At 36.6% G+C, this 23,753-nt stretch overlaps 1 protein-coding gene across 8 annotated transcripts in view; it reads right to left on the reverse strand.

Moving 5' to 3' along the window:
• Positions 1-23,137, reverse strand: part of NSD3 (nuclear receptor binding SET domain protein 3) — a 116,466-nt gene extending 93,329 nt beyond the window's left edge. For 7 of the 8 annotated variants that reach the window (XM_081795604.1, XM_081795603.1, XM_060653565.3 and 4 more), the window contains exon 1: positions 23,023-23,137. The gene's annotated coding sequence lies outside the window, so the exon portion shown is untranslated. Of the gene's footprint in view, positions 1-7,654; positions 7,855-23,022 lie in introns of those variants that run through there. The other variant, XM_060653561.3, reaches the window with a different exon arrangement.
• Between the last annotated feature and the right edge of the window lie 616 nt (positions 23,138-23,753).

Consider the following 23,753-nt stretch of genomic DNA (forward strand, 5'->3'; position numbering starts at 1 on the left):
TGAAGATGTCAAAATTATGACGTTTGAAAAAACTGGTCAAACTTCTGAAGCATTTAAAGGTATTTACTACCATTCTGGTTGAGGCTAACTCATTGAAAGTTTAATGATATAACTTGGGAAAGATCTTCTTTTCTGAACTATTTTTCAGTTATTATACTAATAAAGCATCAATTCGCCAAATGACACAAAAAGCTTACAACATTTTAGTATGTTAAATAAATGTTCTGTGTTAGTAAACCTTATCTGGGTATCTTGACTTAAAGGTACTTTCCGAGGTAGCCTTTTAAAAAGAACTCTAAGCTGCTGACTAATTTCTGGGTTAAACTGGAAAATCTGCTTGTGTTAAAAAATAGGCAATTCAAGAGAGAATGTATCCCCTTTATATTTTCATGTGATCTTACTTATCCACCAAGATATAAGGCAAATTGTGTCATTTTTATACAATTACAGACAACATTCAAATCAAAGTAGTCTCACTCCATCTATATCTAATAAACTCAAGATGTATCAACAGAAGAACAAAATTCTTGTAGAATTTGCTACATGACATTTACTCATTACCAACTAAGCAAAAGATAAACCACGTTCTTCAATAATGGAGAAATAAAATATGAATTTGATGCCTAAATAATAAAAACAAAACAAATAAATCCTGGTAAGATTTTTTCTTCTTTCTCCCTACTAAGGTACAGTATTTTTGTTCTATTTTCTTAGATAGTATTATTCCTAGAGAATACCCTGCTAATCTATCAATTTTACTCAATTTAAATAAGAATGCTGTCATGAAAGGCTGCATATTGTATGATTCCATTTGTATGAAATATCCAGAATAGGCAAATTCATAGTGACAAAAGATTAGTGGTTGCCAGGGACTGGGAGAAGGGAGAAATGGAGGCTGACTGCTAATGGGTACGGGATCTCTTTTTGAGGTGATGAAAATGTTCTGGAATTAGTGGTGGGGTTGCACAACTTTCTGGATATACTAAAAACCACAGAACTGTATACTTGAAAAGGGAAAATTGTATGGCATGTGAATGATATCTTGAAAAAATATGCTCTAAAAGAAATCAAGAAAGGATCTGCGTATGCTTCTCAACAATAAAGTCTACGATATCCATTCAAAGGATGAGTAGTTTGTACACCTTAAATGTGCTTAAAATAAAAAGATTTACATTTATTAAGTTGGGTAATTAACAATGAAACAGTAAGATCCTGGACACACATCCAAGCCTATATGGGAATTTGGCTTATCACAGAAACAGCACTGCAGGTTAGTAAGGAAAGAACAGAAGATTTAAAGAATGGTACAGATAGGGGCACCTGGGTGGCTCAGTCGGTTAAGTGTCCAACTCTTGATTTTGGCTCACATCATGATTTCAGGGTTGTGAGATTGAGCCCCGTATCAGGCTCTGTGCTGACAGTGCAGAGCCTGCTTGGGATTCTCTCTCTCCCTCTTTCTCTGTTCTTACCCCATTCATATTCTCTCTCTCTCTCTCTCTCTCTCTCTCTCTCTCTCAAAATAAATAAGAATGGTATGGAAAACTGCTTCTCCATGTAGAAAAAAAATTAGATCCTTACCATACAGGATACCAAGTCCAGGTGGATTAAAGACCAAATATAGAAAGTAAAACTTACAAACTTTTAAGAATAAACAAAAACATAAAACAGGAGATCTTTACAAACTCAAGGTGGAAGGATTTCTTAAAATACACAAAGAGTTTAAGTGATTAATAAAATCAACAATCTTAATTTTAACAAACTGTATGTCAAAGATACAACATAAGTGAAAAGATAAGCCCCCCAACTGGGAGAAGATAAACGTAATGCATAAAAGAAAGCTGGATTCCACCCTCAAACTTTCTTCCAAATCTACCCAATTCTTGCTATGTTCACTGGCTCTGCCTTATCATTTTTCATCTGGATTAGAGTATCAACTTCCAAATTGTTCTTCCTGCTTCCCAAGTCGTTCACCTCCAATCTGTTCTCTATAGCACTGACAGTATTTAAAAAGAAAAACAAACAAACAAAAAAAACCCTCAAATTTAATAACCTCTCATGACTCTCCATGCCTTAGGATAAAATCCAAACAGCAGAAGACCCTTCTTGATTTGCCTACTTGTCCAGCCTCCTCTCCTGCTGCTGCAGCTTTCCCACCTTGCTCTCCATCATTCTAGCATCTTCTCTGTCATCTACTCATGCTTGAAGATTCTATTCAGATGTGTTAAAATACTCCAAGAAGCTTTTCCAGATCACCTCTCACACATCACACACACTTTGAAGCCAGGCCAAGTACCCTCTTCTGCTGGCATAGCATCCCTACCTATACTTTACTTAATACACTTTAGCACTTAATACACTGTAAAGGGCTATTTTAACCTACAGGAAGTGTGTGTGTGTGTGTGTGTGTGTGTGTGTGTGTGTGTGAACATGATGAAATGAAATGAAATGAAATGAAATGAAATGAAAACATTTGTGAAAGAAATAATGGTAAAACAACATTTTATCATATTGATTCTGGATACCAGCTGCTGTCTGTTAACTACCCTCTGTGGGCTGAGGCGATTTGGGGCCAAGGTTCATACCAGCTCCTCCTTCCTTCCCATTCTGGTGCTACTGCAATGGGAAGGAGAACAAAAGCTGCAGCCAGATTGTCCCCACTCCAACCTATACAGACTTCTCTAATAAAAGAAATATTTATTGAGCATCTACTGTTTACCAGACACTGGGCTCAGCACTAAAGTTACAGGGATGAAAATTCAGACATGGCTCCTGCGATTGTACAGTTACATTATTACTGAAGAGAGAAAAGCAATAAAGGGCAAGTGCTGGAGAATAGGCTCAGAAATTGCTCCCGGTAAGATTCACTTATTCATTTCACATCAAGTACTCGTATTATGTTTAGTCTTGAGTACTAGAGATAAAAGATGAGCAAGACAGAGTCACTGATAACAGAAAGGGACAAATGCCTGGATGGCAAAAGAAAATGCCCAGGGTTAAGAAGCTGTGGGATGTGGGAGAGGATCTAGGGACTTCAGACATTTCCAGACTTACGGGAAAAAAGTCCTAACCTGTGGAAAGGGAGGGGAGTGCCTTTGCAATACCTACATTAACCATTATCTAAAAGGGTTTCAGCTAAGAACTTTCTTGGCTTCTTGGGTGCCTGTCTCAGCTGGTGGAGCACACAACTCTTGATCTCAGGGTTATGAGTTTGAGTTCCACGTTGGGTGTAGAGCTTACTTAAAAAAAATAAAACTTACTTGGCCTCTTAATAGCATAGCTTCCAAATATCTAGATTATTAGAAGAATCTTTCTTGATATGTTACAAAACTAAATTATAAGCATGTAATGAAACTCCATAATTTAGGGAAATAAAAACAACTCAGATGCCAGACAATATGGAAAGACTGGAAGTCTATATTAAGGACAGTGGCCTACTTCATCTCTGAATCTCCAGGCTAACTACAGTGCCTGACTCATTATCAATAAAGAAATCAACTGTAAACAGAAGGGAGTATCACAGTAAAGGACCACAGAATTGGCTTGACAATGTAAATATTTTATTAAAAAGTTTTTTTAATGTTTATTTATTTTTGAGAGGTGTGGGGCAGAGAGAGGGAGGCACAAAATCTGAAGCAAGCTCCAGGCTCTGAGCTGTCAGCACAGAGCCCGACGCGGGGCTCGAACCTACAAACCATGAGATCATGTCGTGAGCTGAAGTCAGATGCTTAAACAACTGAGCCACCCAGGTGTCCCTGTAAATATTTTAATATGAGCTATAACCACTAACTAGTATTAGTGAAATACCACAGGCTGTTTGTTAGGAGCATGCATTTAGAACTGACTGTACAAATTTGCTTTTTCCTTCTTAAGAAAGGTCATGAATTAGGCTAGAAAGTACCTGCACTCTGATTATATGTCCACATAAAACCAAACTAGCAGCAGGTTATCAGGTCACTAAGAGGAAAACACAACAAAACAAAATTTGCCCCAATTATTTTTAAATGTTTTCAAAAGTTACTTTGTAATCTTACTATATTTTATCAAGTAATCTTTTCATCAGATCAGAATAGAAGACATTTTATTAAGTGCTAGAAATACAGTATATAAACACATCACACAAGAGTCACTGACTGACAAGAGATTTTTTTCCCCAGGAAACTAAATATTTACACAACCGTATTTAATATGAAACTCACTACCATGAATCTAATAATTCTACAGGTGTATATAAACTATTAACATATTAGGGATATTTTTCAAAGCAGTAGGTATATAATGAAATGAATCTGTTTTTTGTTTCAGTGTATAAAAACTGCAGTCACTACTAATGATATTAAGAGAAACTATCATAACATTATCACCACTGAGCATAATACATAAGAAGAATCTAGAACTCTAATAAAATGACTTTCCTTTTTTTTTTTTTAAATCATGTACAGACTAACACAAAGCCTGTATTAAAACAAAATCAGTTTACATTAGAATGCCCAGCTATATTTGAGGTGTCTTTGAGTAACTTCAACATTCTGAGAACTGCCAAATGTGTTCAGATATCTGAAATTCATGTTTATCTTTAATTTCCAAGGCAAAGGATAGCAGTACCATCTTTCATCATGGAAAAAGCAACCAACCAACAAAACCAAACCATGTTGACCCTCGAACAACATGGTAGTTAGGGGTGCTGACACCCAGTGCAGTCCAAAATGTGCATATAACTTTTGACTCACCAAAAACTTAATTACTAACAGCTGTTGACCTTACCACAACATAAACATACATTTTGTATGTTATACATATTACATACAGTATTCTTACAATAAAATAAGCTAGAGAAAAGAAAATGTTAAGAAAACCAAAAGGAGAGGGGCGCCTGGATGGCTCAAGTGGGTTAAGCGGCCAACTTCGGCTCAGGTCATGATCTCACGGTCTGTGAGTTCGAGCCCTGCATCGGGCTCTGTGCTGACAGCTCAGAGCCTGGAGCCTGTTTCAGATTCTGTGTCTCCCTCTCTCTGACCCTCCCCCGTTCATGCTCTGTCTCTCTCTGTGTCAAAAATAAATAAAAAACGTTAAAAAAATTTTTTAAAAAAGAAAACCAAAAGGAGAGAAAATACATTTGCAGAACTAGATTTATCAAAAAAATCTGTTTACAAGTTGGCCTGCACAGTTCAAACCATGTTGTTCAATGGTCAACTGTACTTCAATTCTAGAAGAAGTACTAGGTACTTTTTTTTACATTTTGTTAATTGTTGTATGCTTATCCCTTAGTGCAGTAAGTAAATGAGAAAGACTGCTAAATGAAATACAGAGATGACAGAAAAATCGCATCTCGGCCTTTTGGCTAAGATCAAGTGCAGAGATGACAGAAAAAAACAAAGAAAATTATAACAGTTGTTTTACTAAATACTCATTTCCAACCAAGTAATGAAGACAGAAGAAAATACATTTTAACTATCAAAATATAGTCAAAAGTACAGCCCAAAATCACAGCATTAGTGTTTGCTGTAACAGGATTTCAACTTCATAATCTAAAATTATGCAGGTAATTTTAATGTGTAAACCTTCTTTGGAAACTTCATCAAACTGCTGTGTTATACTAATCTCTAAAATTATTAACATTTCTCAAGAGCCAAATATGAGTTACCAAATCAAATTTGGTCTTTAGTATCTAGGCTTTCTGTAACTCACTGACTAAGAAGTGATCCAAAATTCAAATATATGACTGAGAACTAGACTAAGAAGGCAATACATTTATCAATGAGTTCACACTGTGAAACAAGATTTCTCAACCTTAGCACTACTAACATTCTGGGCCAGGTAATTTATTGTGGAGGACTGTCATGTGCATTGTAAGATGCGTGATAGCCTCCTGGCCTCTGCCCACTAGATGACAGTAGAACCATCTGCCAGTACTAAGAATCAAAAAATATTTGTCTCCAGACTTTGCCAAATGTCCCCTTGGATGCAAAATCACCCCAGGGTTGAAAACTACTACCCTAAAATGATGTTCACTAAAATGTAAATGTTTACTATCTCTGAATGGAATTATGGATACATTCTGTTCTTTTTTGCTTTATCTTTTGCTTTTCTGTATTTTCTAAAATGAGTATAAAAGTTTCAATACGTTTTACAAAAGAAAAAATACAATTCACTAATTATTAATCAAGGAAATACTCATTTATTCAGTTTGTACCCTAGTTTTTAATGACTAGTATGCACAGATGTTTTCCCAAATATGAAATGTTTCTGAGTATTCAAAATGTTTAACAAAAAAAAATTCATCTCAGAATACACCCAGATTTTAATCTATATAAGGATTTCTTGAAATTTCAAATGAAAAATACTTTAAAGATGCTTTAAGTAAAACAGGATCATTTACTGAGCACTTTTGATGTGATGTCCCAAGTGCTTGGCAAGAATTACAACATTTAACCCTCAGAAAAACTAAAGTGAATGTTAGCATCTCCATTTCACAGATGAGGAAACTGAAAAACAGCTTAGGTGTCTTGTCCAAGGTCCCACATATAATAAGTGATAGAGCTGGGAGTCAAACCCAGGCAATCTTACTTCATGACCTGCACTCTTTACCACATGCTATACTCACTGACCATTAAACCACTTTCTGCCATGTCTGTATTAATTCAGAAAGGCAATGCTTACTGCTTCAGAAAACATCCCTTGTTACTATAATTAACAAAATCAGTATCTTCAACTTGCACAGAGGCTGTGATATAATAATGCCCCCCCCCCACATGCCCACATCCTAACCCCTAGAACCTGTGAATGTTACCTTATGTGGTAAAAGGGACTTTGCACACGTGATTTAGGATCTTACCAATGGAGAGAGCATACTGGATTATCTAGCTGGGGCGAACGTAATGACAAGGATCCTTATAAGTGAAAAGGGGAGGGAGAAGAGGCTGGAAGACACTACACTTCTGGTTTTGAAAGTAGAGAAGGGGACCAGAAGCCAACGAATGCAGGCAGCCTCTGTAAGCTGGAAAAAGGCAAGAAAACAGATTCTTCCCCTAGAGACTCCAGAGGAATACAACCTTACTGATGTCTTGATTTTAGCCCTGAGAGACCCATGTTGGACTTCTGACATCCAGAAGTATGCGATAGTAAATTTGTTGTTTTAAATTTCGTTTGGCATCTAGGTGTGACATCATTTGTTAGAGAGGCAACAGGAAACTAATAGAGTCTTCTCTGAAAGCATTTCCACTCACTTTGTTGTCCTTAGTTCCACTAACATCCCTATAAAGCACAAACAGGGAGGAGGGGAATTACCATAGATCCATTAACCTAAGATTTGGAGAATCTGAAACAGAAATATCACTTTAAAAAGTCTTACCCTATTACAACACAAATATTCCTGTGTATGGATACAAATATAGTAATGTGACCTACAATTTGTCCCTGGACAGCCAGAAAAAGCCATTAGATTTAAATTGCTGGTAGGGTGTGGCTGCCACCTTTTATACATGCAGAAGAAAGGAAATACTTCTTCCCATTTTGTTGGCACAGTCACTGCTGCTTTCTATGCTCTAGAGTTTACTTTCATTCTAGTCATAGATGTGATACAAATAATGAAATGGCAGTAAAGCCATTCCCAGACAGGACACAATGTTATAGGTCGTTTTATTACGAAAATACTTACTGTTTTTAAGATCTTCAATTTCTGGCAACTAAAATCACTGGGCCACACTGGATTTTGTGACCGATTTTCACAAAAATATGTAGAGGGAGGTGGAGAAAATCTGCACTAATAAAGATAGCACTCTGGTAAGAACCATATTTTAAAATTCTGTTAAACATAAATGAACAAGTTAAAAAAGAAAAGCCTCGCATCCAAAAATACTACATTAAGCCAATATGTAGTGATGAATAACCTCTGATGAATAACCTCTAAGTGGAAATGTATTTTGTAAAGGTAAAATAATAAGTTACCTAAATAAAAAGGCTTTCATTCACATCTTAAAACACTGTTTAGCTATTTAAGAGTACGTATAGAAATAAATAGTAAAAATAAAATCCTTTCCACACTTACCTTGTTGACATTTTAAAATTAGAAATTAAATCACCTAATTTACTGTAAAAGAATATTTGATTTCCAACAACTTGGAGATAACTCAAATCAGTATTAGCCAAATACTGCTTGTATCAGTTAAAGTGCCTATGTCTGCTACCCAGTGATGTTCATTCATAGATCATAAGTCAAAACATACTGGAAAATCAGGAGCAGGTAGTTCTCCTACCATTTCAGCCAATGGTATATAAATGACTCTGAATAAACCCCTTCATCTCTAAGAAGTTATGAAATGAGGCTGAATACTCAAAAACTGACCGTGTAAATATTTTCTCACTTTTTCCTTCCATTTTGTCAACTCTATGATGTTTTTATGTGGATGAGATTTATTTAGTACATGTATGTATGCCTAGACAAAAGCTTGTTTTAAAATTTTTTTAATGTTTTTATTTATATACTTGTTTATTTATTTATTTAGAGATAGAGAGTGAGCAGGGGAGGGGCAAAGAGAGAGGGAGACAGAATCCCAAGCAGGCTCCGCAGCATCAGCACATGAGATCACAACCTGAGCCAAAATCAAGAGTTGGGCACTTAACCAACTAAGCCACCCAGGGGCCCTGACAAAAGCTTGTTTTTAAAATAAGAGTTCACAGGGGCGCCGGGGTGGCTCAGTCAGTTAAGCGTCCGACTTTGGCTCAGGTCATGATCTCACAGTTCGTGAGTTTGAGCCCCACATCGGGCTCTATGCCGACAGCTCGGAGCCTGGATCCTGCTTTGGATTCTGTGTCTCCCCTTCTATCTGCCCTTCCCCCACTCGTGCTCTGTCTGTTTCTCAATAGTAACGTTAACAAATTTTAAAAATAAATAAATAAAATAAAAGTTCACAGAGAAACATTTCTATACAAAATCATTCTAAATTAATCACTTTAGGGGCACCTGGCTGGCTCAGTTGGTGAAGTGTCAGTTTAAGGTCATGATGTCATGGTTCGTTGAGTTGGAGCCCCACATCAGGCTCTGCACTGTATCAGTGTGGAGACTTAAGAGAAGTCTCTCTCCCTGTCTCTGAGCCCCTTCCCCACTTGCTGTCTCTCAAAATACATAAACTTAAAAAAAAAATAATTACCTTAAATTACCTACACCAGCATCACTAAGATAATCAAAAGCTGAGTCTCACCTTGCCTATTCCCAGACTCCAACTGGCATGTTATTCCAAATATTTATCTTATTCTTCACAGAATCCTTTGTTTTGTTTTGTTTTGTTTGTGAAATGGTTCATTACTGAACACCAACTATACAGCAGATCTTGTTCTAACTCTGGGAAATCAAAGGAAATAAGATTCTAGTCTCATGGAGCTAAAAGCAGAAAATTTCAGATAGTGATAAACTACTATAAAACAGGGTAATAGGATACAATGACTGAGGGGCTAGCCTGATTTAAAAAAAAAAAAAAAAAAAAAAGGCTTAACAATCAAAACCAGGAATTAGTTATATAGAAAGATTTAAAGAAGACAAAGTGAAGAGGTGATCATTAGGCATATCTTTTATTTCAATTTCTCTTTGTTTCAGAGACTTCTGAGATATGGCAATAGCAAAAAAATTTAATAATAATTTAATCAAATGTTCCATGTAACATGAAAAGTTTAAGTTTGAAATCTTATTTAACCATAACTATTCCAGAATACTACAGAAATAAAATTATTCTGTTGGTTGGCAGTCTATAGTCACTTAATTGAATCAATTAAAAGAATTTTTAAAAACACGATAGCTTTCAAATAGCTATTACTAAGTTGTTTTCTATGACTAGATTTATTCACTAAGACACTGAGTATTTTGGAAAAATGAGATTTTAAAACCCGACCCCACAAAAACACACAAATAGACTGCAAGAGCAAATAATGTGAAAAATATGTCCACCTCTACTTAATTCTTTCCTTTATTAAGAATATCTAAACCTGGGGCACCTGGGTGGCTCAGTTGGCTAAGCATCCAAGTCCTGGTTTCAGCTCAGGTCATGATCTCATGTCTCCGGAGTTCAAGCCCCAAAATGGGCTCTGTGCTAACAGTGCAGAGCCTGCTTGGGACTCTCTCTCTCTCCCTCTCTCTCACAATAAATATACTTTTAAAAAGTTTTTTAAAAAATATTTTTAAAAAATGTCTCAATCGGTGCTAGCCACATGTGGCTATTTAATTTTAAACAAATTAAAATTAAATAAAATTTATCAAGTACATTAGCCACATTCTAATTGTTCAATATCCATATGTGGCTAGTGGCTGCCATGTTAGACAACACAGCTATAAAGCATTTCATCATCACAGAAAATTCTTTTTTTTTTTTTTTAATTTTTTTTTTAAACGTTTTTATTTATTTTTGAGACAGAGAGAGACAGAGCATGAACGGGGGAGGGTCACAGAGAGAGGGAGACACAGAATCTGAAACAGGCTCCAGGCTCTGAGCTGTCAGCACAGAGCCCGACGCGGGGCTCGAACTCACAGACTGTGAGATCATGACCTGAGCCGAAGTCAGACACTCAACTGACTGAGCCACCCAGGCGCCCCCATCACAGAAAATTCTATTGGACAGTGCTGATATAAATTATTTTTCAAAAAAAAATTATTTTTCATATTTGAACTAAACAAAAATATTCCAAAGAAGCTTATAAAAATAAGGTTAATCATAAACTTTTTACTTTTTTTTTAATATTTACTTATTTTGAGAGAAAGAGAGCGAGTGAGCAGGAAAGGGGCAGAGAGGGAGAGAGAGAATCCCAAGCAGGCTCTGCACTGTCAGGGCAGATCCCGATGTGGGGCTCTAATTCACAAACTGTGAGATCATGACCTGAGCCAAAATCAAGAGTCAGATGTTCAACTGACTAAGCCACCCAGGCGCCCCAGTCATAAACTTTTTAAAGGAATGGGTGAGTAGTACTGTGAAGCCAGAAAGAAGTCACATAAGAGGTTTAGTAATCAGATCTATATTCTAGAATAAGACAGACTGAGATAAGTCTGGGATAAGCAAAAACGTACTCTGACATCCATCTTTCGTAATGAGACTTGAATTTTAACTCTGATTCTACCTCTTTTAGCTGTATGAATTCTGAGGGATACAGAATTAGGCTTTTGTGTATATCTAATAGCAGAGGTTAAAAATGAGATGATCCAGATAACCTGAAAAGACCCCAAACAATGGAAAATGGGCTGTGACTCCTCCTAGTTATCAATAAATAGGTGTACAGTTTGGATTTTCATGCTGACAGAAATATACGTGGTTTAAAAAAATTAACTTTAAGGTCTTACCTAACATTAACATTACATAAAGATGTTCATTATTTGAAAGAGCAAACAATTATATGAAATTGACAACCAATATCTATTTACATAAATAAAATTTTAGGGGGTAAAATCAGACCCATATTTCTTTCTACCATATTTCTTTCTACCAAATTCTCTAAGTAAATAATAAAGATGCATTACAGAAGTGGCACATTTTCTTCTAATTTTTAATTTTTCTGAGTCTATACTACTAATAAAAGAGCAACACTATTTTTAAAAGTGTAACTGTATTACCCCACAATCTGTTTAACTACAGTGTTACTGCCACAAATATTTTCTGAAATTTTCACTTAAGAATTTTCCACAAAAAATGTGTGGATAAGGGTCAAGGATATTTTAATATCCTGTATTAGGAAGTGACCTGCATGAAATAAAACACAATTAACTAATGAAATACAAACAAAACAAAAAAACCCCACCCTATATTGTATTTCAATGGACTAGTAAGTGTGCCATTGAATACAATTATACAAATTTCATTGACTATGATTTCATTGTTATACAATAGTTTAGGATGCTTTGTAGTTCTTATTTTTTCCTGACTAAACCTCAGTACTATTGAATTGCCTATACCAATATAAAACTTACTAGCAATATACCATATTTCCCTTATCTACTTGCTTTAACCTCGATGGTCTTCACTTTGTTCTTGACCCCACCCGGCACAGCAGACACGGTATTAACACTTGAAGAAAATTTAGATTATTTTCCAATCACTTCCATCAAGGGTATTGACTCATACTGAAAATTACTACAAAATAAGTAACTCCAATCAGTCATCTTGCTCCATGCACTATGAAATCTAGTAAACTAACAAGTTCATCCACATATTTTCCTACCTCTTTCACCAACAAACTTTTAAGTTATAGTAAAATGATTTGAGATTGGTTCTCAAAATTTTGTAAATGTTCAAATTTGACTTTACCTTGTATTCTCCATTCACCACAGCAAGACAAAAAGAGAATGCATCACAGAACTGATATGTGGTTTTTAAAATACTAAGTAACTTATTATAATATCTAAAATAGTAATTTACTAAGTTTATCTTTCCTATAAAGACCAGTTTTTGGTTTTTGGTTCATCAGGTTTATCACTTTAGTATTTTAGGATCAATTGTATTCAACATTCCATTTCAAAATAAGCAATAAAAGTTAGAACAGGGGCGCCTGGGTGGCTTGGTCGGTTAAGCGTCCGACTTCGCTCAGGTCATGATCTCACGGTCCGTGAGTTCAAGCCCCGCGTCAGGCTCTGTGCTGACAGCTCAGAGCCTGGAGCCTGTTTCAGATTCTGTGTTTCCCTCTCTCTCTGCCCCTCCCCTGTTCATGCTCTGTCTCAGTCTCAAAGATAAATAAACGTTAAAAAAAAATTAAAAAAAAAAAAAGAACATAAGACACTTCATACCATATACTCAAATTTTACACTATCAGCTATTTGCTGAATCAGAACACTAAGCATTGGTGAAGCTATAGCCACCATGCTGTTGTAATAACAACAGTGGAAGTAAATTTGGACTGGAAAGTTAACTTCATGTTCGTACTTGTACCAGCATGAATTCTTATAACTGGGAAACACTCACATAACCCATGCAAAGATTCTATTCAAGTATTAGTTAACATTCACTTTTAACTTCTTTGAAACTGAGTTTAGGCCAGATGAATTCATTTCTTCATCTATTAAACATGGGACTAAAGTCTAGTTCATTTTGCAAATATTATTTTTCTTATATTAAAAAAAAGTCATCGGGGCACCTGGGTGGCTCAGTCTGTTAACTCTCTGACTTTGGCTCAGGTCATGATCTCGAGGTTCATGGGTTCAAGCCCTGCATGGGGCTCTGTGCTGACAATTTGGAGCCTGGAGCCTGCTTTGGATTCTGTGTGTCCCCCTCTCTTTGTCCCTCCCTGCTCATGTTCTGTCTCTCTCTCTAAATAAACATTAAAATAATTTTGGGGGGCACCTGGGTGGCTCGTCAGTTGAGCGTCTGACTTCGGCTCAGGTCATGATCTTGCGGTCCACCTCAAGCTCTGTGCTGACAGCCCAGAGCCTGGAGCCTGCTTCAGATTCTGTGTCTCCCTCTTTCTCTGCCCCTCCCCCACTTCACACACTCTCTCTCTCTCTCTCTCTCTCTCTCTCAAAAATAAATAAAAATGTTAAAAAAATTTTTTTTAAGTCATTAATTATCAGCTATATGCCTGGTCCGGTTCCAGGTACACTCTAGCAGTTCTAATTTGGATCACTATAACTCCAAAAAGTAGATATTTTCATCTCCAGGGATGACAACACTGAGCCTTAGTTGTTAAGGTGGGACTCTTGCCCTATACTCCACAGGCCCATGGAGTTGGGGGAAAAAAAAAAAAAAGATGTTTTGTTAACTGGCTTAAAGCAAACAGAATGACAGAACAACTTTCAGGGTGAAGGTCACTTAAGCAAAGCAAACCTCTCTTAATAAAAAGAAAACCATACTTTCTTTAGGGTGACAAGTTTGCTATAGTTAATTATACAGGTATAGCACACTTTCTATAGCCATTTTCTAAAATAAAATGTTTCTAAATAAAATTTGAACGAAAAGAAACATATTTTAAACCATATACAACACTCTCTCAATAAAGGCATCTTGACTGGAGAATGATTTTATAATTTTTGAAAAATCTGCCACATACTTTGTTTCATAAACTTAAACTCTGTATGTCAGGATTTCTGAACATAGGATATGAGCATCTTCATCAGTAACTTTCTAAACTCACTCATAAATGGATATAAAGTGTGTGTCAGTCAATTATATCTCAATAAAGGTGGAACTAAAATTTGGGGATGCCTGGGTGGATCAGTCTGTTAAGCCAGCTCAATCTCAAGGCTCACGAGTTCGAGCCCTGCATTGGGTTCTGCGCTGCAAGCATGAAGCCTGCTTCAGATCCTCTGTCACCCTCTCTCTGCTGCTCCTCTGCTCGTCTGTTCTTTCTCAAAAATAAATATAAAAAAAAAAAAAAAAGCTGGAAATAAAATTAAAAAAAATAAATGGTGATCACAAAGAAAAAATATGTTATCACATAAATGATTGTGTTATTATATATTTGCACTACACTTTAAAAACCACAAATTTAACAAAGCCTTTCTGATATTGCTGGGAGTTTAAACTAGCTCAAAATTTTCTGGAAATGCTCTAAAATTAATTGTGGTGATGACTGCACAATTCTACAAATATACTAAAAAATGCTGCATTGTATACTTTAAGTGGGTGAATTGTATGGTATGTGAATTATTTCTCAACAAAACTGTTATTTAAAAAAACCCTTCTGGAGAACAAACTGGCAATACGTGTTAAAAGCCTTTGAAATGTTCATATCTGTTACGTAATTCTATTTCTAGGAATCTGTTGTAAGGAAATAATCACAGTCATAAAGGTTTTTGTTTTTTAATGTATAAGGATGTTCATCAAATCATAATATCCCAAAAGTGCAAACTACCTAAAATACCATCAATAGAAGAATGGTAAACAGATATGGCATACCCATACAATGAAATTAAATGTCAATTCAAAAAATCACATTCTCAAAAAATTCATTTCATAATAAACCATGTTACCAAAATAATATTAATGTACAACTGCAGTTTGTTAAAAAATACATAGATGCATAAGAGAAAACACTGGAAAGATATAGAACAAAGTGTCAATAGTTACTTCCAACTGGCAGAATTTCAAGTGATCTTAATCTTCTCTATATCTGACTAGTCTTCAATTTCTCTACAATAAAAATCCTTTCATAAGTTAAACATAAGTGTTATTTTTAAACTAGTAGCCACTTTGAAAAGTACAAATTTTCCATTAAAAAATAAAAACAGGGCCATCAGCATTTCTCACAAGTATTATGTGTGTGCATGTATGTATATGTGTCCAATACCTTAATTAATGCATTAACCTCATAGTTTAAAACCTTAACTAATTCTATCCCCAATAAAATAAATTCTAATGATCCACGCTTAATTTTACAGGTGTTAACACAGAAACCACGAGCTGGCCAAAAGCGTATTAACTCTACTTCATACACAAAGCCAAACTACCTAATCTAGGTTTAAAACATTATTATATCAAATCACATTTGCTTCCACATCTAGGAAAACTCAACATGTATGTTCATTTCAAGATTTAAAATAATTACTTATCATCTTTGCTAGGGGAAAATTAGCCAGAATAAAAAAGAACAACATTCTACGGCATTACAGGAAGGAATTCAAGGGTATGGTAAAGCACAGCAAAAAGTTTCTCATCACAACCAAATATGAAATACTATGTGCTAACGTATTTGGATTCTGCAGAAATCATTAAAGAAAGCTTAAAAAGTAACAAAATTACAATAACCAAATAAAGGTTTTACTTTATGTACGTAGATATGTTCCAAAAATGTGTTCCAAAAATGTCTTTTCCAAAGTCCACATTGCAGAATTTTATGCAAGTATACTGTATGTAACAGGTAGTCAGAAAGGAAAAAAATTCAATTTTCTCTGTTATCAAAATCCTCGAAAATCAACATTTAACACTTCCAAACATATAAGAAAACAGTCTGCTAAGACAAAGAAGCACCCTCAAGTAAGTTTCTTCAGTTTCAAAAAAATTTGATTCACCTAGACCAAATACAGAAAAGATAAGAATCAAAAGGTATCAAGGATGAAGTGTCAAAATAGAATGTCACTACTGATTACTTCTCAGGTTAATACTTCTTGAATAGTTACATTAATGTGAAAGCAAGAGAGTCAAAGCAGTTTTTATAAAATAAGATACTTAACTTAGGATATTATTAATAGCTCAAATTTGATATTTTCTAAGCAAAAATCATTGTTAGAGTTTGCATATTAATCTAAAAATCAGTAGTCATTAAATTCTACAAAAAACTGTAAGAGATGAACTCTGAAAAAAAACACTTTGTGTAAAATGGCATGATTCTTATAGAATTTAGTGTCATTTTTTGTTTCACATTCATTAATATAGCACTAAGATTTCAAATCACTAAATGACTACACTGGTAGGAAACTTGTTTTTAATTGCCTAGATAACCCTTTTGATAATAACAGTAACTGGTGATTCAGTTTTTACATTTCCTGACCCCTCATTATTAATTTTTCAGATTACTTTCAGCATACTGTTATCCTGAAAGTCCAACTACCATCAAGGCAATACCAACTAAACCAATGAAGCAGTCTCTGTAGTTTTCCTTAAAGGGTTTATTACCTGAGTGGTCACTACATAATGTTTACTTTCTAATTATTTGTTTGTACTGTACATTTAGGGGTTTTTTTTAATCTTTTTTTTTCAAGTTTGTTTATTTATTTTGAGAGAAAGAGAGTGGGAGGGACACAGAGAGAGAGAGAGAATCCCAAGCAGGTTCTGCACTGTCAGCACAAAGCCAGATGTGCGGCTCAAACACGAACCGTGTGAGATCATGACCTGAGCCAAAACCAGGAGTCAGACGCTCAACCAACTGAGCCACCCAGGTGCCCTGTACATTTAGGTTTTGTGCTTTTTTCTTTATATGTCATATTTCACAACTTAAAAGTTTAAAATTGTTTCTTTCTTAAGGTGTTTTATGTGTATGTGTTTAAATGTACAGTTTTCTTAAGACTCTATAGCTAAGAGATACTAGTTACACAAGACTCAACAGACACAATACTGTCTTGGCTACAGCCAAAATGCCACTAGTTAAAGGCAAGCCTCCATACAAGACTTCTTCATCTCAAATCAACTTGATAAACCAAGTTTTGTTTGACTCACAAAACCCCAGGAATACATACATTACTTATATTTAAAATATCCATCTATGTACTTCAAGATGTATGTATATACATCATACAAAATTCAAAAAGCATGTTCCATGGTAGAAAAATGCTTTACTGTTATTTAATGTTTATCTATTAAAGTAAGGATAATGCAGGCTATGAAGAAAAAGTCAAGAAACACACATATTTTTTTTAAAGTGTCTTTTTTAAGTAAGCTCCACACTCAATGTGGGGTTTTGGAACTCACGACCCCAAGAGGGAGAGTCGCATGCTCTACTGACTGAGCCAGCCAGGCATCCCTAAAAAAAAATTTTAAGTAATCAGACAGAACTCTGAAAACCTTATTCTACCTAACATGCCAATCTACTTGGCCTAAGGATTTCCTGAAACCTCAATTTTCCCATCTTTAAATTTGGGTTAAATAATTTTTATGCTTTCCAACTTCACATTTTAAAAACAAGTCCAGTTATCATGTAGGAATTCAATCAAACATCTTAGAAGATGGCATAAGTGCAAGGTACTATTAGATAATAAATTCATACATTTATACAGTTAAAATGTAAAGGATACAAAATGTTTTCATTTTCCCTTCACTTTCTCTTCAATGTATCTCTAAATCTACATGAAAAAAGGAACCTAGTAAAAAAAGAATTACAGATCCACATCTTAATAAATTTAAAAATAAGTCAAGAATATTTTTCAAGGAGCTTTGCAAATTCAAAATCTCATCGATAGGCAGATATATTTTAGGAGTAATAACACATATCCATGTAGTAAGAACTGAACATTCTCTAAATTCACAAAATTTTAAATATGCCTTTACCTTTATTTTATGCTACACTGTGCACGCACAACATAATACGAAGTGTTTGAAAGTACTTACTAGGTACTTAGTAAAATCAACAATAAAAACCAAAACTAAACCTCTGTAAGCTTTTTAAAAACGTGTTGGGTAGTTGTAGTATAATCAATTTCTTAAATCTACCTTTATTAACATTTATAAAAAGATTAGCCTGCAGAAATAAAGGTGATCATTCATTTAAAAACTCAAATGCTGGACATGTTGTTTATTAACAAAGGAATAAATCATCTTAGTTGCTCTTTCAAAAAATAACAGACTCTACTTTTTTTTTTTTTAAAGTAAAACTAAAAACAGCATTGTATCAAGAAACAAATTTTATAGACACCAAATTCTAAATCTTTTTAAGGCTTTGATAATTCTAATTTTTAAGTGTCTAAAACTGACTTTGTTTCAAAAGAATCCAATGAATAAGTATCCATGGTAACTTATTTTCTTCTTGACAAAAATAATTAAAAATAAAGTAATCAGTGGTGCCTGCTAAGATCTTTTAAAACTTGTTTTCAATGAGCTATATTTTAGCTCATTTTTAAAAACTTACTAGTGACTCCATTTTCTTTACAAGTTCCTTTCTAGGACCACGATGGACCTCTTATTTTTTTCATTTCACTGCTATTTTATTTCATTGATAATTTTACTAAAACAGGAAAAATTCTGCCAAAACCATTTTGTTACCCAAAACACAAACTCTAAGATCCTTAGGGTTCATTTATGCATGTAAGAATGCTTTGTGCATATACTATATGTACAGCATAGTGAACAAAGTATGAAAAAAAGAAACAAGATCCTTTGCCTCACTGCAACTTAATCCTTTTGCATTCATTATATTAAACGTGCCTAACCTTGAATATTCCCCTTCACCTTGAGCTTTTACAGAGAGCTCAAATACCTTCATAATAAATGAAGTAATGTGGTGTAGTATAAAGAGCCAGGTACAGATCTGTCACCAAAGGAACTTAACTTCCTTAGGCCTCTGTTTTCTCTCTTATAAAATAAAGTAGTTGGATTATATCTCTTCCATTTAAATTGGCTGTTAGGTACTTAATTCAGAACCTGCTATACTACTTACAATAGTAAAAATAGTTAACATCCTGTTAATCAATATTCCAAACAATAGAATACTACATGACCCTTTAAAAAATAAAAGTTGTAGGAGTGCCTGGGTGGCTCAGTCAGGTATGCGTCTAACTTCAGCTTGGGTCATGGTCTCAGAGTTTGTGAGTTCGAGCCTGGCACTGGGCTCTGTGCTGACAGCTCAGAGCCTGGAGTCTGCTTAGGATTCTGTCTCCCTCTCTCTCTGCCCCTCCCTATTCATGCTCTGTCTCCCTCTCTCTCAAAAAATTTAAAAAAAAATTTTTTAATTAAAAACACTTGTAGATCAAATATGTGCTAATTTAAAAGGATGTCCCAGGTAGCCTATTAAAACACAAGAGCAAAAAACAAAAACAAACAAAAACCCCAAACACCACAATAGCAAATGCAGACAGTATGACCCATTTTGAATGTATTTTAAGACAGATATGTATGTACAGATATTTTCTAGAAGAAATAGAATATATAGAAAATATCTATAGATATTTTCAGAAGAAACTTCAAAATGGTTATTGGGGGAAATGGGGTGCTAACTTTTTTTTTTTTTTTTACCTCTTAGCCTTTTATAAGATTTGAAAAAAATTTACATAATGAACATGTATTATCTTTATAGTTTTTTTTTATCTTTATAAATTTTTTAAAAGAAACTAAAAGACCTGCCGATCCAGGTTATATAATTAGAAAAGACCTGGATTCAAACACTGGCTTTGCTAGTTACCATCTGTATGCTGTTAAGATACTTAACCTCAATTTCTCCATCTCTAAAAAGGAGTCGATAGTACCAACCTCATGCAACTGTTGGTAGGATAAAAGGAAATTATACGTGTAAGGCACTTAGCATAACATACTGTAAGAAGACAACTATTAGCAGCTTTGTTATAATTATTATAAATATCATAAACTTCAGAAACTGAGTGTCTTTAGAATCAGATTTGACAATTCACTCAAGGAGGACCATCTCAAAGGCAACCAATTTCCTTTACCCAAAACTGAATCAATCTGATTAGTATAGGAAAGAGCATATTTAGTAAGATTAAAAAAAAAAAAAAAAAAAGCTATCACAGGTAGCAGGTGGGCTGACAGACACGGTAATCACAGCAAAGTCTGGGTTTTAATTAATTATTATCTAACTAGAATAGCCTTCTTCATTATGTGGATACCTATCCAAAGAGCCAGAATACTCAATACAGCTAGTCAGGGGACCCTGCTTTTGACAAAATGCTGAATACATAGGAATACACTTTTTTAAAAAAGTAATTCAAGCTTCCAACATGAGTTTTTTTCTTCTTTCAATATACAAGAATTTCTCATTTTCCTAAATTTATGGCAGTGATAGTTCATGCACACAATTTTACCAGTTAATTACAAATAACATGTCAACTGAGTGGAAGATATAAAAATGAGATCTCCATAAAAATTAATTCCAAAAAAGCATATTGAATAGTTTTTTTTTGAGTGAAACTTTTCCTCACAGAATTTTTTAAAATTTGGGCTTAGGGGCGCCTGGGTGGCTGAGTCAGTTAAGCGGCCAACTTCAGCTCAGGTCATGATCCGGTGGTTAACGAGAGCCCCACATCAGGCTCTGTGCTGACAGCTCAGAGTCTGGAGCCTCCTTCGGATTCTGTGTCTCCCTCTCTCTGTTCCCTCCCTTGCTTGCACTGTCTGTCTGTCTGTCTGTCTCTCTCTCTCTCTCAAAAATAAATAAATAAACAAACATTAAAAATTCAGGCTGAATATCATCAAGTCAAAATACACCAAGTTTTGAATCTGGCCTTTAACTAAAAGTACTCTCATAAAGTATTACTCTAACAATATTCAATTTAATTTTTTCAACACACCAAGAACACCTCCTAAACTTCTATATAACAACTGAAAGGATATTGCATTAAGATAGATTAAATCAATATGCGGTACAACTGGTTTGAGTCCATCATATTACAATTTTAACACACCTTCCTGGTATTAGAGAATAGTTTCAAAATCAATATGATGGATTAAAGTTTGAATTACCCCAATTACAACTATAAAACAAAAATAAAAGGTCACACACACACATTTAATCCTTTTCAATAGGAAAATAAAATAGGCTCCACTTAACAATGTATCTACTGTAAGTTTGTCAGGATTTAAAACCTTTAGAACAGTAACCATTTCAAATTACACAAGCAGTTACATTTTAATACATTAAAGCGTTATTGTAGCTTTCCTGAGAGTAACCTGAAGTTCTCACCAAAAAACAAAAAAACCCCAAAAATCCGGCACTTCACTGAGGCTCTAAGAACTGCATGCCTACTTCATAGATCATTACACTGTGCTGAGCTGACATCTGGAGACTGTACTGACCTGTACCCATGAAGCAAAGAGAAGGGATGGAGGAGAGAGAGCGTATTAAAAGAAAAACACTTCTTAACACACCCGTCACCTAAGAGCATGAACTGTCGGTAACATCATTGTAAAATACACCTACTTCTAATTTTCCAACATTCAAAATACAGCAAGAACATAACCTACCACAAGCAGATCTTTCTACCCCTTCTCACCCCCACACAGTGCTTTGCCAAGAACACAAGCCCAAGAAAAATAACCAATGCAATTTCCTTGTTTACTTAAAGAATTTCAGAAAACATGTTGACTGCTTCCGAAGCTTCTAAAACAAATGAATTTTCAACATTTAAGACTTTTTATGATCACATTTGAAATACGATAGCAATGATTCCTTCACCCAGTAAACATACAGTTCCAACTTTATAAAAAGGGTTAATTTTACACTGCAGTTCATTAGCATGCCTTGTTTGCAACCAGAAGGAAGAGGGAAAGGGGGTGGGGGGAGCAGCAAAACACACAAGATGGAAAACATCACTACCTCCTTTGGTGGTTATGAATAATTTTAAATTACCACAAGATGTATGGGAAGAGTTCATGAATAGAAAGAAAGGGGGTTGACAATCTGAACTGGCCCCTTCCACATTCATACTGCTGTCGGAGAGAAGGAATTTATTTACACTGCAGTGCCTGGCAGCAAACATGGCTGCCCCTACCCCCTTTAAATCCGAATAGTCTTCACTCCCTCAGCAAAACCATCAAATTATGGCCATGTCTCTGCTGTCTTGACACCATAACACTAACACATTTCCTCCTCCCTCAAAACAGTAAAACCCCACACCTCCTCATTTCACAATCACAACACTAGAACCACTAGCTTCTTCTACATTCTCTAGCCTTGAAAGAAAAGGCCCAGAATACACAGAAATATAGGAACAAAAGGCTTTCCCTTCCTTTAACAACCCCCTTCCCCTTCTTTTCCTCCCACTCTGTGATGCTTGGTCGATAGTTCTCATCCTTCTCAACATTCAGTGCATTTCCCTCCCTACGCCAATTCTAAGTCTTCCAGTTTCCTGAGTCTATGTCCTATCTCCCTATGCATCCTGTCTCAACAATTTATATCCCTTTTCCTAATCCACCTTTTCCTTTACTTCCATCCCCTCGTTTCCTCTCTTGATGCCCCATTTCTCCATACAATTCTATCCCCTTCCCCCAGACTCTTCAAGTTTCCACACTGCACCCCCAAACCTAGTTCAGTTCACCCAGGTCTCTAATCTCCAAACCTAACTCTTCTTCTCGTTCCCTGCCCCTCCCCCGTTCCATCTTTATCCCCGCCCCCATCCCACCTTTACTCCCAATTCCCACCTCAGCGCCACTCCATCGCTCATCCCAATCCTACCTCCTCTGCCCCACCTCCCAATCTCCACACCCCCCACCTGGCCCTCTGCTCTTCCTACTGAGCTCCCCTCCAACCCTTTCTGGCCACCAGCTTGTCCTCCCATCCTTGTTAGGGTCTCTCTCTCTCTCTCTCTCCCCGGGTCCCATCCCTACGTCGCTCCCTCCTCGTCGTTCCCTCCTCAGCCCTTCCTTCCAGCACACACACATACACACACAGACGCATTAACTTTACCTTCAGTTTGTTCCATTCTAACCCCCCGGCCGTGTCAGTACGATCACAGGAGAGACACGGAGGCCCGGAGTGGGGCTGGGGTGCGGGCAGCCGCCGGGGCTGCGGGGGGAGGAGACGGAACCGAGCTAGGCCGCATGAAATCCCCGGGCTAGATTTTCCTCGCGCCGGACGCCTCTGCCATGGCTGCCGGCACCGAGGAGGGCCGCGGCCGGCCAGGCCGGGCGTGAAGCTGAGATGAGGAAGGCTGCGGGAGACGGGGTGGCCAGGGGCGGTGGAAGGATGATGGGGGGTCGCCGCGCAGCCGCTGCTGCCAGAGAGAAGGCTGTGGCTGGCGGCCGCGCCGGAGCAGCAAGGTCCTCGGGGCTCTACTCGGCCTTCGCACGCCTCTCCGCAGCGACCAGTGGACAGTCCCCTTCGGTCTCCGCCTCCGTCCTGGTCGCCGCTCCCGCCGCCGCCCGCTCCCGCCGCCGCCCGCTCCCGCCGCCGCCGCCGCCGCCGCGCACAAAGCCCCCCCACCCCGGCTCTCGGAACGCCGCCGCCGCCGCCGCCAAATCCTCAGCCCCTCATTGGCCGCTGGCCGCGGCGCCTGCCGGGAAATGCAGTCCCGTGTTTGGGGGCAGGGGGTGCGAAAGGAGGAAGAAGGTAGTCAGCGGGGCGGAGAGGAGCTGCCCTAGAGAGTCTAGACGAGAAGTGAGACCGCAGGCGATAAAAGCAAAGACAGGAAGGAATGA

Source organism: Panthera onca, chromosome B1 (assembly GCF_046562875.1).
Source record: "Panthera onca isolate mPanOnc1 chromosome B1, mPanOnc1 haplotype 2, whole genome shotgun sequence".
In the NCBI taxonomy this organism is placed as follows: Eukaryota; Metazoa; Chordata; class Mammalia; order Carnivora; family Felidae; genus Panthera; species Panthera onca.